Here is a 16,477-nt window from a genome sequence, read left to right on the forward strand (position 1 = left end):
CCTTTGTTTTATATGATACAGAAACTCAATTTTCTTTATTTTTAGGTCTGGTGGTTTAATGTCAAATAAAATGGCGACTCCACAGGAGAAAGCTCAGTGCATCTAATAGTTCATCGAGATGAGATCCGACACGCAAGTTCAGCATAATTTCCGTACAAGGTCTGGAAGGAATTCGCCATCGCGGACGAGTATCAGAGCGTGGTACAAGAGGTTGTTTTTTTTTGTATACTGAATCGAGGCTCGTGAAAGAGCTAACATTTACTTCACAAACAAATCGACCAGACAAACAAAATACACAAAAAGAGGGAGCGGAAGACAAGATGGGGAGAAAAGGGGAAGCACACAAACACAACATCCGAGAGCAGGGAGATGTGTGGAAGGGAGAGGGCCCGGGGGGAGGAGGCATGGGAAGGGGGGGGGAGGGGGAAGTATAAAGCACAAGGACACCAAGGACTTCCAGGACAGAAGTTGGTATTTCAAAAAGTGGAATTGGGGTGAAATTAGCGGGGGTAGAAAAGATCAAGGTTTTGGATGGGGGAAGATAAGAGATGGTGGTGAACAGCTGTTTTAAAGACCTGGAGGGAGGAGTGGGATTGAAGAGAGTGAGGGAGTTTGTTCCAGAGGCGGGAGAAAAGAGGAATGAAGGAGTGAAGGTGAGCAGAGAGTCTTGATTTTGGCAGTTTAACCATAAGAGGGTTGCAGGCAGATCTTGTGCGACCTGTAGGAATATTTGCGGGACAGAGCCCAGAGAGAGCTGGGGGGGGGGGGGGGGGCAAGGCCAGAGAGGAGTCGGTAGAAGACGGAAAGACCACCAACCTGCCTGCGGTGAGTGAGTGAGAGGCCCTTGGAGTAGCTTCATCGCGGGAGATTCCAATGATTCTGAATGCTTTGGTTTCAACAGCGCGAAGGCAAGCTAGGTGTGAGGCAGGAGCACCAGCCCAGAGGGGAGAGTCCAGAGCACCAGCCCAGAGAGGTGTAAGGAGACAGGAAGTTGTCAGAAACAGAAAATTACCGGTCGACCAAGCACAAGTGTATCAGACGTTGAACGAGTGTGTGAATCATTTCAACAAAGTCCCAGAAAATCAATCCGACAATCATCCAGAGAACTAGGACTACCAACCACCACTGCACACTGGGTTTTGTATAAAAGACTGGAGATTTTAAGAATCTGAAGACCAACCACTGGCCCATACATTCACCAGACATAACCCCCCTTGATTTATTTTTTCTGTGGCGATTTGTGAAATATGTTGTCGACAACACTAAGGTGGCAAACCTGCAGGATCTTCATTCTCAGATCACACCTGCATGCTCTCCCAAGATATCTCAACAGAGACTGGTTTAACTGGCTAAACAACTGCCTTTTAGCCGCTGGTTATGGACGCCCTCGGACGGACCCCGTCTGTCGACCTTCGTTGGTGGTAGTTGAAGATGCCACAGTGTCCTTTGCAAAGAGTAGGGGAGCTATGGCCGGCACCTTGAATAAGTTCTAAATTTCTGCTGTCACCTACAGGGGGTAATGCATCAGTAGCACCACTGTGAAAACTTAAGGAAACCCGTAGCTACGAATGACTATGCATAAGAATACCAATAATAATAATAATAATGCATTTATTTTATATAGTGCTTTTCAGGAAGCCCAAAGACGCTTTGACAGAGTGCAAAACATAATGCATAGCAAAACATAAAAACAATTGCAAAAAAAGAAGAATCAATAGGGAAATATTCAAAGCACAAAGGAGGGAGAAGGAGAGGAGATAGTCAGGGGTTAGATGCTGTGGGTTAAATGTTGAATGCAGTGTTGAACAGGTGGGCCTTGAGTGATGTTTTGAATGTGGTGAGTGAGGAGGAGTCTCTGATGGTGTGAGGTAGCGAGTTCCAGAGGGTGGGAGCAGCGATGGAGAAGGCCCTGTCCCCCCAGGATCTAAATTTGGTCCGGATGGGGGGGGGGGGGGGGTCAGGAGGTTGGTACCAGCAGAGCGGAGGTTGCAGGTGGGAGTGTGTCTGGAGAGGAGGTCAGCCAGGTAGGATGGGGCCAGGTTATGGAGGGCTTTGTAGGTCAAGAGGAGGATTTTGTACTGGATTCTCTGGGAGATGGGGAGCCAGTGAAGCTTGTAAAGGACGGGGGTGATGTGGTCACGGGTCCGGGAATGGGTGAGTAGACGGGCAGCGGAGTTCTGAATGTATTGGAGTTTATTGGTGATTGTTGAGGGTGAACCATAAAGGAGGCTATTGCAGTAGTCCAGACGGGAAGTGATGAAGGCGTGGATGAGGGTTTCTGCAGCCACGGAGGAGAGGGATGGACGGAGACGGGCGATGTTTTTCAGGTGAAAGAGGCTGTCTTTGTGATCTGTTTGGTGTATTTGTCGAAGGAGAGGGTTTGGTCAAAGATGATGCCAAGATTCCGGATGTGAGGGGAGGTGGATACTGGGAAACCGTCGATGTTGAGGGCAACTTATGGGTGGACTTGGTGAGCGTTTTTGGGCCAATGATGATTATTTCAGATTTATCACAGTTAAGTTTGAGGAAGTGGCTTTGAAGCCAGGATTTTATTTCAGTGATGCAGTTTGTCAGGATAGAGTGGGTGGCGGTGGAAATGGACTTGGTGGAGATGAAAAGCTGGATGTCATCAGCGAAGCAGTGGAATTGGAGACCATGACGGCGGATTACGTGACCGAGGGGGGACAGGTAAAGGATGAAGAGGAGGGGGCCAAGAACTGAACCTTGGGGGACACCTTGGGGGAGGGGAGCAGTGGGGGATTTGCAGTTATTGATGGAGATGAACTGACGTCTGTCAGAGAGGTATGATTTAATCCAAGAGAGGGCAGTGCCGGTAATGTTAAAGGTGGTTTCAAGTCGGGTGAGGAGGATGGTGTGATCGATGGTGTCAAAGGCGGCGCTGAGGTCGAGGAGGATGAGAATGTTGAGGTTGCCAGCGTCAGAGGAGAGGAGAAGGTCGTTGGTGATTTTGAGGAGAGCAGTTTCAGTACTGTGATTGGAGCGGAATCCGGATTGGAATGTTTCATACAGGTTATTGGCAGAGAGGTGATGTTTGAGTTGAGTGGCTACAGCGCGTTCCAAAACCTTTGACAGAAAGGGTAGGTTGGAGATGGGTCTGAAGTTATTTAGGGTGTCAGGGTTTAGTCCAGGTTTTTTCAGAATGGGGGTAACAGCAGCAATTTTGAGGGATGGTGGGACGATGCCTGTAGACAGGGAGGAGTTTATTGTTGCAATGATAAGTGGAGAGAGAGCAGGAAGGGAGGCCTTGACAAAGCTGGAGGGGATGGGGTCAAGAGACCAAGAACCAAGAACCAAGTGACCAAGAACTGTGCAGATGCCTACCCATGGGTGAGATTATGGGTCATAACTGCGTGTGAAGCTTCACCCACAATGAGACGTTGTGAAATTCTGCTGCACCCAAGTTTCATGCTGTGCAAGTAGATTGTATCTCGGCAACCTTGTTTACCTGCATAGCATTTGATCCACATTGAAGACCCTCCTTGGCACATCTGAGCTCCTAGCCACCTCTAAGGCCGTCATCCACAGCCTGATGGAATACTGATCTCCCAATTGGGCTGGCTCCCCTGCCTCACATCTTGCTCAGTTTGATCATGTGGAAACCAAGGCCTTCAAGATCACTGGAGTCTTCCACAATGAAGCTGAACCAATGGCCTCTGTCTTCTACCACCTCCTTTCTGGTCTTTGACCTTCTGCTCTTTCCATGCTCTGTCCCACCCCCACCAAGTTTCTGCAGGCCCCACATGGTCTACCATCAACCCCCTTTTCAACTTATTTGAAGTAGGAAATGTTTTTTGCACTAATTGCAGAAGTGAGAGATGCCTTGATATAAGACGCCATTAATTTTACAGCTTGACAGGTGATCCACAATCCACATTCATATAAGTACCATGCATGTATGATACTCAACATGGATGCAGAAAAATATTCCATGAAATTGGACTGGAATTGTTACATGAATCTTTCCAACCGTGGAGGTTAAAGGGGTTGGGGTGGGGGGAATGTGAGTGTGGGGAGGAGGTAGGGTGATGTGGGGAGGGTTGGGGTAATGGGGGGGAATGTGAGTGTGGGGAGGAGGGAGGGTGACAGGGGGAGGGTTGGGGTAAGGGAATGTGAGCGGGGGGATGAGGTAGGGTGATGTGGGAAGGGTTGGGGTAATGGGGGGAATGTGAGTGGGGGGAAGAGGTAGGGTGATGTGGGAAGGGTTGTGGTAATGGGGGGAATGTGTGTGTGGGGAGGAGGTAGGGTGGTGTGGGAGGGTTGGGGTAGGGGAATGTGAGTGGGGGGAGGAGGTAGGGTGATGGGGGAGGGTTGGGGTAAGGGAATGTGAGTGTAGGGATGATGGGTGAGGGGGATGGATGTGGGGATGAGGTAGGGTGATGTGTTACGGATTCGGCCCTAATGATTGTTGTTATGATTATTGTTGTTGGTTCGAAGTATTCTGGTGATTGTGGTTGAAGGGAAAGGGTTATTATAGTTAAAAGATTTAAAAGCGCTCCTGGAAAAATGTGGCCGGAAATCCGGATCGTGGCTGTAAGAGGTGGAGCGAGGAAGAAGAGGCGGTAGGAGATCGTGAAGAGACGGGGTTGTTTTAGCTCCGGACCGAGCGGTCGACGTACAGTGCGAGTGAACTTTGCATCCTTGAAGGGAAGTTCGGGCGATAAGAGACATCGCCGGAGTGCGTGGAGCCTGTGTCGTCGGGGATCCTCATTGAGGTTCCGGAGGATCCTGGCCTAAAAGACCGGGTTTGAGAAAAAGCCGTCCGCCATCTTCGCCACACGAGCAACCTGCAGTGAACCGGGTTTGGTCGTGTCGGCTGGACATTTCGGCACTTTCGGCAGGTCGGGAAACGGCCGGGCCGGCGTTCATTCCCAGCCATGAGCGCCGGCCACTCGGGCAACTTGCTGTTTATTCGGGACAAAGCATCTGGGCGGCGTTTCCTGTGTGACACCGGCGCCCAACTGAGTGTCATACCCGCCTCCGAGCAGGACAGGCGGGACGCCGTTTGCGGCCCCTCTTTGGTCGCTGCTAATGGCTTGGCCATACGCACTTTCGGCCCACGCGTCGTCACCCTCTGCTTCGGCAGCCAGCGTTTTCAATGGACTTTTGTGAGCGCCTGCGTCCACATGGCTTTGCTGGGCACCGACTTCCTCTGCGCGCACGGGCTGCTGGTCGACGTCAAACGTCGTCGCCTTGTCAACGCCGAGACCTTCAGCTCCCTGGCGTGCACGATGAGCAGCTCCGCGCCGACCGAACTGGCGTGTGCCCTCCCGACGGCGAACGAGTTCGCTCGCCTGCTCGCGGAATTCCCGGCCCTCACACGGCCGACGTTTTCGGCCGTCGCAGTGCGGCATGGGATCGAGCACCACATACCCACTACAGGCCCGCCGGTCTACGCCAGGGCCCGCCGCCTCGACCCGGCCAAGCTCGCCGTGGCAAAGGCCGAGTTCGACGCGTTGGAGCACCTCGGCATCGTGCGGCGCTCCAATAGCGCGTGGGCCTCACCACTGCACATCGTGCCAAAGCCGGGGGCGGATGGCGCCCGTGTGGCGACTACCGCCGCCTCAACGACGCTACCACCCCCGACAGGTACCCGATCCCGCACATCCAGGACTTTTCCGCCCGTTTGGCGGGACGGGTTAAATTTTCCAAAATTGACCTGATACGGGGATACAACCAGGTACCTGTCCGGGCGGCCGACGTCCCGAAGACGGCCGTCATCACGCCGTTCGGCCTGTTCGAATTTTTGAGGATGCCGTTTGGCCTCAAGAACGCGGCCCAGGCGTTCCAGCGCTTAATGGACGGCGTGCTGCGCGACCTGCCATTTCTTTTCGTCTATCTGGACGACATCCTCGTCGCCAGCACATCCCGCGCCGAGCACCTCCTCCACCTCCGAACACTGTTCGGTCGCCTCAGCGAGCACGGCTTAATTGTCAACCCGGCCAAATGCCACTTTGGCACGACGACCGTTGACTTTTTGGGCCACCGCATCACCAAGACCGGGGCCGTGCCGCTGCCGACCAAGGTCGAGGCCATCACCACGTTCCCGCGTCCCCGTTCCATCAAGGCCCTACAAGAGTTCCTCGGCATGGTGAATTTTTATCACCGATTCGTGCCCCGCGCTGCTCAGCTCATGCGGCCCCTTTACGAGGCCCTCCGGGGCAAGCCGGCCGAGCATGACATCGTTTGGTCCGCGGCCATGGACGCGGCCTTCGCGAGCGCAAAACGGGCCCTCACCGACGCAACGCTGCTGGCTCACCCGGTGCTCAACGCGCCCATCGCCCTCACTACGGACGCCTCCAACTACGCGGTGGGCGCCGTCCATGAACAATGGGTGGACGAGGTTTGGCAGCCACTCGCTTTTTTCAGCCGGCAGCTCCGGCCGAACGAGTTAAAATACAGCACGTTCGACCGCGAGCTGCTCGGTCTATTCCTGGCCGTTCGCCATTTCCGACACCTCCTGGAGGGCCGCCCGTTCATGGCTTTCGTCGACCACAAGCCGTTGGTCTACGCAATGGCCAAAGTCACGGAGCCGTGGTCGGCCCGCCAGCAGCGCCACCTCTCCGCCGTGACGGAATTCACCACGGACATCCGGCACGTCGCCGGCAAAGACAACGCTGTGGCCGACTGTCTTTCTCGGGCCAGCGCGAACGCGGTCCACCTCGGCGTGGACTTCGCGCTCATGGTGGCCGACCAGACCACCGACACCTCGGTGCAGGCCCTCCGGGTGGCGGACACGGGCCTCCGCCTGGCCGACATCCCCTTCGCGGGCACCGTCCTGCTCTGCGACGTCTCCCAGGGCCAGCCTCGCCCCATCATGCCCGTTTCCTGGCAGCGCCGCATCTTCACCTCCAACCACGGCCTTTCTCACCCGGGCCGGAAAGCTTCTCAGAAGCTGGTGTCGGCGCGTTTCGTCTGGCACGGCCTTCGACGGAACGTCCGCGACTGGGCCAATGCCTGCACGGCCTGCCAGCGGGCCAAGGTCCACCGCCACACCCAGGCCCCGCTGGCACCTTTCACCGTGCCTGCACGGCGTTTCGACCACGTCCACGTGGACCTGGTGGGTCCCCTGCCCCCATCGCGGGGGTTCACCCACCTGCTCACCATGGTGGACAGGACCACCAGGTGGCCGGAGGCCGTGCCCCTCACCTCCACCACCATCGCCGACGTGGCGCAGGCGTTCATCGCCACCTGGGTCGCGCGCTTCGGCGCACCGGCAGACATCTCGTCCGACCGCGGCCCACAGTTCACGTCCGAACTTTGGGGCGCGGTCGCCCGCTCGTTGGGGGTCACGCTGCACCGCACCACGGCCTACCACCCCCAAGCCAACGGGTTGTGCGAGCGGTTTCACCGCTCCATGAAGGCCGCACTCATGGCCGGCCTTCAGGACGACGGTTGGACCGACCGGCTGCCGTGGGTCCTTTTGGGCCTCCGCACGGCCCCCAAGGAGGACCTCCGGGCATCCGCTGCCGAGCTCGTCTACGGCCAGCCGCTCCGCGTCCCGGGCAAGTTCGTGCCCGACGCTACCAGTCCCTGGTCCGCCGCACACCAGCGCTCGGACCTCCAGGAGGCGGCCCGCCGATTCGCCCCCGTGCCAACGTCCCGCCACGGTGGCCCCCAGTCCTACGTCCCCCCGGCGCTTCGCACAGCGGAGTACGTCTTTGTGCGTCATGACGCGCACCGGGGGCCACTCCGGCTGCCGTACGATGGGCCCTTCCGGGTCCTACGACGGGGCGACAAGTCCTTTGTCGTCGACGTTGGCGGCCGGTCGGACCGGATCTCTGTGGACCGCCTCAAACCGGCGAACATGGACGTCGACCGACCACCACGGTTGGCCCTTCCTCCGCGGCGAGGCCGCCTCCCGTCCACAGTTCCCCCCGCTCGACCACCCACCACCACGTCGGACCACTCCCCACGACCCTCCAGGGGTCGCTTCGGCCGGGTCATCCGGACCCCCCTTAAATTGACCCTGCCGGTGCAGGTCGATTCTTGAGGGGCGTGTGTAGCGGTTACCGCTGGATGCACACAATCGCCTTGCACCGGCCAGAACACGGCCAGACGCGCCTCTCCCGGGCATGCCCGGACTCAGTGTTCCCGGGCACGCCCGAACCTCCCAGGCATGCCCGCTCTCGCCTTTCCAGGGCTCGCCCAGAGCGTCCGGGCATGCCCGCTATCGCCTTTCCAGGGCTCGCCCAGAGCGTCCGGGCATGCCCGCTATCGCCTTTCCAGGGCTCGCCCAGAGCGTCCGGGCATGCCCGCTATCGCCTTTCCAGGGCTCGCCCAGAGCGTCCAGGCATGCCCGCTATCGCCTTTCCAGGGCTCGCCCAGAGCGTCCGGGCATGCCCGCTATCGCCTTTCCAGGGCTCGCCCAGAGCGTCCGGGCATGCCCGCTCTCGCCTTTCCAGTGCTAGTCCAGAGCGCCCGGGCACGCCCAGCCTCGACTTGCCAGGCCGCAGCCAAACACGCCCGGGCAGGTCCAGACTCGCCTTTCCAAGGCTCGCCCTTGACACCCGGGCATGCCCGGTATAGCTTTTGCTGGGCATAACTTCCCGACATAAATGTGTATATATATTGCTGCCCGATAAACGGGCTTTTGTCAGAATACCTGAGCTGTTTTGTTTCAATAAAGCAACTCGGACGAATTCCGTCTTTGGTCGCGTCACTTCTTTCGACTCGCGTTGGAGCGCAGCTCCTTCACTACTACTAGCAGAAGTACCCGGCATTGCCGGGCGGGGGAGGGGAGGGGGAGGGGAGGGGCAGGGGAGGGGAACGGGGGGGGGGGAGCGAGCCCCTTGGCAAAGCGAGCGATTTTTTTTTTCATAGCGTCATAGCGTTCATAGCGTCATAGCGTTTCATAGCGTCATAGCGATTTTTTCTTCATAGCGTCATAGCGTTCATAGCGTCATATCGTTCATAGCGTCATAGCGTCTCATAGCGTCATAGCGATTTTTTTTTTCATAGCGTCATAGCGGTCATAGCGTCTTAGCGTTTCATAGAGTCATAGCGATTTTGTTTTCATAGCGTCATAGCGTCTATCGTTCATAGCGTTCATAGCGTCATCACGTGATCGCTCTGAGCGAATCAGCGCCCACCTGCTCTGATTCCGTTGATTCGGTGCGCTGAAATGTGCTGAGGTAAATATGAATAAAAAATATGGATCGTCAAATATTTTGAGTTCGGCCATGTTCGTCCCACGCTCAATGGCCATGTCTATGCCAAATATCAAGCACGTAAGCCTCTCCGTTTAGGAGTCTATCGGTAACATTACACACACACACACACACACACACACACACACACACACACACACACACACACACACACACACACACACACACACACACACACACAAACTGTGTTTTATATATATATAGATTAGATTGCTAGGCAGAGCTAAGACAAAGTTTGCTCTACCATCCAATATTTTCCACCTCAAACAAAAGACCCCTCTTGGCCTCTAATCCGTGGTAGAGGTGGAACCACAACTGTACTGTACTGGGTGTACTGTAACATGCGCAAACTGCAAAATGCGTCTCCTTTAACTGCATCCTCCCTTTAACTGCCTTATCTAGAGTGTGCAGATACACTTCATGAGTTGGAGCTGTTTTATGACGTTACGACTGCTTTACGAACGACCAGCGTGGGAAAAAATGACTGGAGTTGTTGTTGTTGTTGTTGTATGGCCCCAGACAGTTCTCTTGAACAAGCCCGCAGCACGAAGCCAGCCGATCAATCTCGCATGAGCGATCCAGAGATCCCTCACTTCCAGGATGATGTACCCCCGCCTTCACGAAGTCAGGGCCACGGCAGAGAGAGAGAGAGAAAGAAAGAGAGAGAGAGAGAGAGAGAGAGAGAGAGAGAGAGAGAGAGAGAGAGAGAGAGAGAGAGAGACTTTTGACTTTTGTATCTTTTTATTATAAAAATAGAAAAAGAAAACCCCCAAATAGGGGTCACATTGTCATTTCAAGCAGAGAAACAAACAAAAAAATATTAATACAGTAAAATACAGTAAAATTATGCACAAAACATTTCACAAAACAATAAACGTTTCTCCAGGATTTTACAAATGACTTCTTTCACGCACCATTTGGTCTCAAACTGTGGCAGCCTTCCTGTTATGGAGAAAAAGGCAAAGTCTAACTTTACACGGCTCGTCACAAGATTTTTAAACAAGAATAAGGCATTTTCCTCATTAGCTCCGAGATCATCAACTTTTCTTTTTCTTGATTTATACACTGCCATTTTTGCCTGTGCAAGCAGGAAATTACCTAACACATCATTCATATTCTTGTGTGAGATGTCTAAGCCATAAATGAAAACACAAGTGTTGAAAACCAAGCCAATCCTGCCAAAACAATTCTTAAGAAAGATAAATAAAGGAGCCAACCGTTGACATTCAACATAAATATGAAAGAGGTTTTCAGGCCTTTTACAAAAGGGACATTCATCTGCTAGGAGACTTGAGAAGCGGTGCAGCAAGTGGTTAGAGGGGATGATCCAGAGAGAGAGAGAGAGAGAGAGAGAGAGAGAGAGAGAGAGAGAAAGAGAAAGAGAAAGAGAAAGAGAAACGAGACACGAAACACGAGACACGAGAAAGAGAAACGAGACACAGACAAGAGGGAAAGGGCCGGTCCACGCATCCCGTGAAGATCGGCACTCTGACCGTGACTGCGCTGCCCTGACGAATCCGGGCAGCAGGGAAGAATGGGGAAGATTTGGCCCGCCACGATTTGGGGGTACAACCACCACTAAGAGGCATCCCCGAAAGTTGTTGGACTGCAGTTGACCAGTTCGCTCCCTCGTTTGTTGCCCGTACCTGTGTGGTGTTCAGCTTTCCTCGTCCATGTTTCGTACCAAGTGTCACGTTTGCGACCTTATTTTCAGCTGGTGTTTAGCTTTCTTCACCCATGGTTTTCGTGTCATGTGTCGTGCTCACGACTCCTATTTTCAGCAATGGTTCACTTTATTCACTCAGTGAACTACGGTTAATGAACTACTTGCAGTGTGCAGATTATAGTCATGGACGCTGACCATTGATGATGCATGAGTGGATTATTACTCCGTGGACACTCGAGTCGGATTGGCTTACTGGTGAGATGCCATTTCATACTTTGTATTGAATTTATGACAGTACTCCCATGAGCTTAACCTGAATAGCTTATGGGACGCTGCTCTGACTGAAGGAGGTCCTTAATCTCTAGCGGTGAGGAGGAATCAATTATGTTATTTCCTATATTGGAAAGCCCGACTTGATCACTTATTATCATGTCTGTCGAAGTTCCGTCCAACATGAACCCCCCATCAAGGTGCCTCTGCTGAGGTACCCTTGTCAATGGTAGTAGCCGTGAGTTCAAAACTCCCACCATTCTGGCCCAATGACCCCGCATTATGGTTTGCGCAAGTTGAAGTGCAGTTCCAGACCAAGCATGTCACCACCCAGGATACACACTTCGCCTCTGTTGTTGGATCTCTCCATCCAGAAATAAAGCAAGAAGTGATCTCCTACTTGCTCCTCCAGCTTCAAAACGTTGTACCAAACTCAAAAATGAGCTCACCAGGCATACATTAGCTTCAGGGAAAAGGAGACCACACCAACTATTCAATTCGGAAGTTCTTGGTAACAGAAAACCCTCTCAGATTTTACGAAGGATGAGAGAGCTGATTGGGGACAATGCATTGGAGAACATCATCTCAAAGCACCTGCTGCTTCAGGGCCTTCCCACTAACATCCAGTTGATGTTGGCCTCAACTAAAGAGGCTCTCGACACTGAACAACTGGTGGACCTCACCAACAAGATCATGGAAGTCACTGCTCCTTTTGTCTTCTGCTACACATATAGGAGTTGATTCAAAACCTCAACAGCAACTTCCACCGAAACCAGACCAAGTCTGTGCCTTGGCCACCCAGGTTGAGAACTTAACCAGACAGGTACAAGCTCTCACAACACAACTATATGTGGAAAGAAGGAGGAGGACAAGCCGTGGCCATAGTCCATCTGGACGTCGATCAAGCAGACACCATCCCAGCTTGAATGCCCACAAACATGTCAAACAAATGTGCTGGTACCATTGGAACCATGGAGAAAAGGCTCATAAATGCATCACCCCATGCTCATACCAGTCCCGTGCTACAGAGCAGGGAAACACCAGCGCCTAGCGACCAGCGGCTACTTGCCAGCCTGGCAGTGACACATCGAGTTGCCTATTCTACGTAACCGACAAGGCAACAGGTACCAGGTATTTAGTGGATGCTGGTGCTGAGGAGAGTTTTACCATCTTCTCACAAAAGCAAAGGCCAGCCTACATCCATGCAGCTGCAGGTAGTGAATCACTCGTCCATCACCACATACGGGGAGAGATCTTTGACGCTGGATCTTGGACTGCGGCGATTATTTCAATGGGTATTCGTTGTTGCCGATGGATCTACAGGAGATTATGGTGATGCTGATGGATCTACAGATGATGATGGTGATGCCGATGGATCTACAGGAGATGATGATTCAGATGGATCTACAGATGATGATGATGTGGACGATGGATCTACAGGCGATGATGATTCCAATGGATCTACAGATGATGATGATGATGATGATGCCGATGGATCTACAGGAGATGATGATGATGATGATGATGGATCTACAGATGATGATGATGATGATGATGATGATGATGATGATGATGCCGATTGATCTACAGATGATGATGATGATGATGATGATGATGATGCCGATGGATCTACAGATGATGATGATGATGATGATGATGATGCTGATGGATCTACAGGAGATTATGGTGATGCTGATGGATCTACAGATGATGATGGTGATGCCGATGGATCTACAGGAGATGATGATTCAGATGGGTCTACAGATGATGATGTTGTGGACGATGGATCTACAGGCGATGACGATTCCAATGGATCTACAGATGATGATGATGATGCCGATGGATCTACAGGAGATGATGATTCAGATGGATTTACAGATGATGATGATGTGGACGATGGATCTACAGGCGATGATGATTCCAATGGATCTACAGAAAATGATGATGATGATGATGATGATGATGATGCCGATGGATCTACAGATGATGATGATGATGATGATGATGCCGATGGATCTACAGATGATGATGATGATGATGATGATGATGATGCCGATGGATCTACAGGAGATTATGGTGATGCTGATGGATCTACAGATGATGATGGTGATGCCGATGGATCTACAGGAGATGATGATTCAGATGGATCTACAGATGATGATGATGTGGACGATGGATCTACAGGCGATGACGATTCCAATGGATCTACAGATGATGATGGTGATGCCGATGGATCTACAGGAGATGATGATTCAGATGGATCTACAGATGATGATGATGTGGACGATGGATCTACAGGCGATGATGATTCCAATGGATCTACAGGAGATGAGGATGAGGATGATGATGATGATGATGATGATGATGCCGATAGATCTATAGGAGATGATGATGCCGATAGATCTATAGGAGATGATGATGATGATGGATCTGCAGGAGATAATGATGACGACGATTCCGATGGATCTACAGATGATGATGCCGATGGATCACAGGAGATGATGGAGATGATGATGATGATGATGATGGATCTACAGGAGATGATGATGATGGATCTACAGGAGATGATGATGATGGATCTGTAGGAGATGATTATGTTGATCTCTGTCATTGATAGAAAGTTGCAAAATATTAATGGACTTGCTTTCCATTATAACTTTGGTCCCTGGAGTCTGGAGGTCGGTTGCCGAATCCCGGCCGGATCATACGAAAAACTTTTAAATATGGAGAATGGGACAAGCAACCATAGGTTGGTAACCATTGTGCAGGCTTTGACGGGCCTTGGCCTCCTGTATTGAAGTTCCTTGTTAGCTGTTATACTGTACCTACAGTACTGTTCGAACATGTTCCTTAAATTCCTCTTTCGTTAACTAGTTAACTAGTCAAGTTAACCTTTAGCTATCATGTTTGAAAATCCAATAGCTTAATAAAATGAACCCTTTGAGGATTGAAATGGCGTCAGTTTCCTCGGGATTTCAATAACTGACAATCAATTTCACTGAAGGAACAAGGAAGTTCCTCGTTGACGGTTCGAGTCACGGAGGTATATAATATGGAGAGCCAATTGGCCACCTCGCAGCATTAGCCGCCGTGAAGCCACCGGAAATAGTCTGGCGGCCATATTGGGAAGCCGATTGTTTTGTAAACAAAGCCTGTCAAAGCAAAGGCGTGGCGCACTGATGATGCAGCTGGAGCAAATTTTAGGACCGCCGACTATTTAATTAATATAGAATACTAATATTTGAACTGATATTCTGGCTCAGAATCCCGTTCTTTAAGGAAATGGTGTTCATTAAGTTTGAAGTTGATTCTAGACGCATTTTTCCTGTGGAATCCAATGGTTTAGAGCTTGTTTGAAAAAAAAGTGCCCAAAATTACCGCTCGGTGTTCTTTATCGTCCTTCTCATGACCCAATCACCCACTAGTAGGAATAAGAATCCTGACATGTTACACCCCTGTTTAACTCCTGTCTTCACCTTGAACCATTCTGTTGTTTCACCTTGGTCGACGACCGCACATTGAAAGTCTTGGTAAAGGGCTTTTACAAGGTTCACTAATTTTCCAGGTATGCTGTATTTCTTCATTATGACCCAGACTTTCTCTGGGCAAGGAGTCGAAAGCTTTCTAGAAATCTATAAAATTGAGGTACATCGTCGTTTGCCATTCTTTGGCTTGTTCAATAATATTCCTCAATATAAAGATCTGATTTGTTGTCATGTTATATGATGTTACTTAATTCAGTCATTATATTGTAACTAAGATGTGTATGTTTCTATTACCGAGATGTTAGAAACCAGTCACATTAATGACATGAAACGCTGTCATGTATATAGTTAACCCACACAATTCTTGGGTTTCGGAAGTTTTTGCTATTCATAACATACAAGACTTACATGTTGCAATGGAACGTTCAGCAGGACATGGTAATTGTTACATGAATAATGGAGCGGAGATATAGACATCTCATGCAACACATCTTTTACAGTTTAAATATTTACATGAAGTGTTGGTGAACTCGCCATATCAGACAAAGGGCAACCCACTTGCAGACTTGATGTCATGTCGCATCAAGAGGCGCTTATATGCGGCAACAAACTGCCGGGCCGTTGGGTTATTCCCACTTCCACATGCAATGCGGACCGCTCCAAAGAAAAGTTCAATGTGGTCTTGGCTCATTTTGTACGTGAGCAGGTATCGCAGGGGAGATGAGGCAGGTTTGACATATGTGAAATACAAAATTGTGACACTCTCTATGCAGATCATGAAACCAATGAAGGGGGTTTTCAAACGCGTATTGGTCATAACTTGACCATTCATGTTTTTGATGTTGGACAAGTAACTGTAGGCAGTATCCAGGAATGGCAGGAAAAGTCCTTCTCGTGATGTCATGAGTGGTGCCTTGTAGTTTCGTGCCAATGGATTGCGAGAATTTAGAATGTCAAACAGTTTGTCCAATGTTTCAATGTATTGGCAGGTAGCCTCACTGCCCTGAAATTCTGATAGTTGCAAAGTGTCCCTGCAAAACCGAATTGCATCTGCCACACTCGTGCTCAATGTCTGAGCGGCTGTGTCCACCTTCATGACATTGCTCTTCCACTCGATGTGTTTCCGGGAGAGCTTATTTCCCAGACGCAAGCCTTCCCTCTTCTGCAGATCAAAGAGTGCCTGGATGTATTTCCACGCGATGACTTTTTTGTTGCCATCCTCCATCATTTTCATGGATCCAAGACAGTTTCTTGCAAGTTTAAGCATGTGACATTCATCGAGTACTACAAGTACTTCGGCTTCAGTCGGACGGTTTGACCAGTCTTGTCGAAGTCACTCTCATTGAAGTGATCACTGCACAGAACTGTGGTGCCTGGGGTGGGGTAGAAGGACTCCCTTCTCAGGGCAGATGTCCATCGAGAGCACAAGTCCTTATCCTTTGGAAACCTTGAAACAAAATACATTGTGGTCACAAAATGTGGTTGCGGGTCAAAACCTCAGAGGGCAGTCAAAACATCCGAGTCAAAACGACTCCATATCAAAATAATATTTTGAGTTTCATATGTATAGTTAAATACAACTTCATCTGCTAATGTTTGCCATGTGTCGGACTTTCGTACCTTCCACAAGTAACCCCCATTTGCTCTTTCTGCTCACGAGTGACACAGGAGGGCATGGAAACCCTGACAGTAGTAGACTGGACAATTAAGTTAAGCTCATCACAAATTAAATCACTTGACAATGATCACGAGCTGACGAGTCAATCTCGATACTTCAATCTGAATCAATGAATGAGTCAATCAGACATCAGTCTGACATACTCACATAGCCCTAGTGAATACACAATACAGTTATATTTGAGATCTGT

The sequence above is a fragment of the Myxine glutinosa genome, chromosome 12 (genome assembly GCF_964187855.1).
Source record: "Myxine glutinosa chromosome 12, kmMyxGlut1.1, whole genome shotgun sequence".
Classification (NCBI taxonomy): Eukaryota; Metazoa; Chordata; class Myxini; order Myxiniformes; family Myxinidae; genus Myxine; species Myxine glutinosa.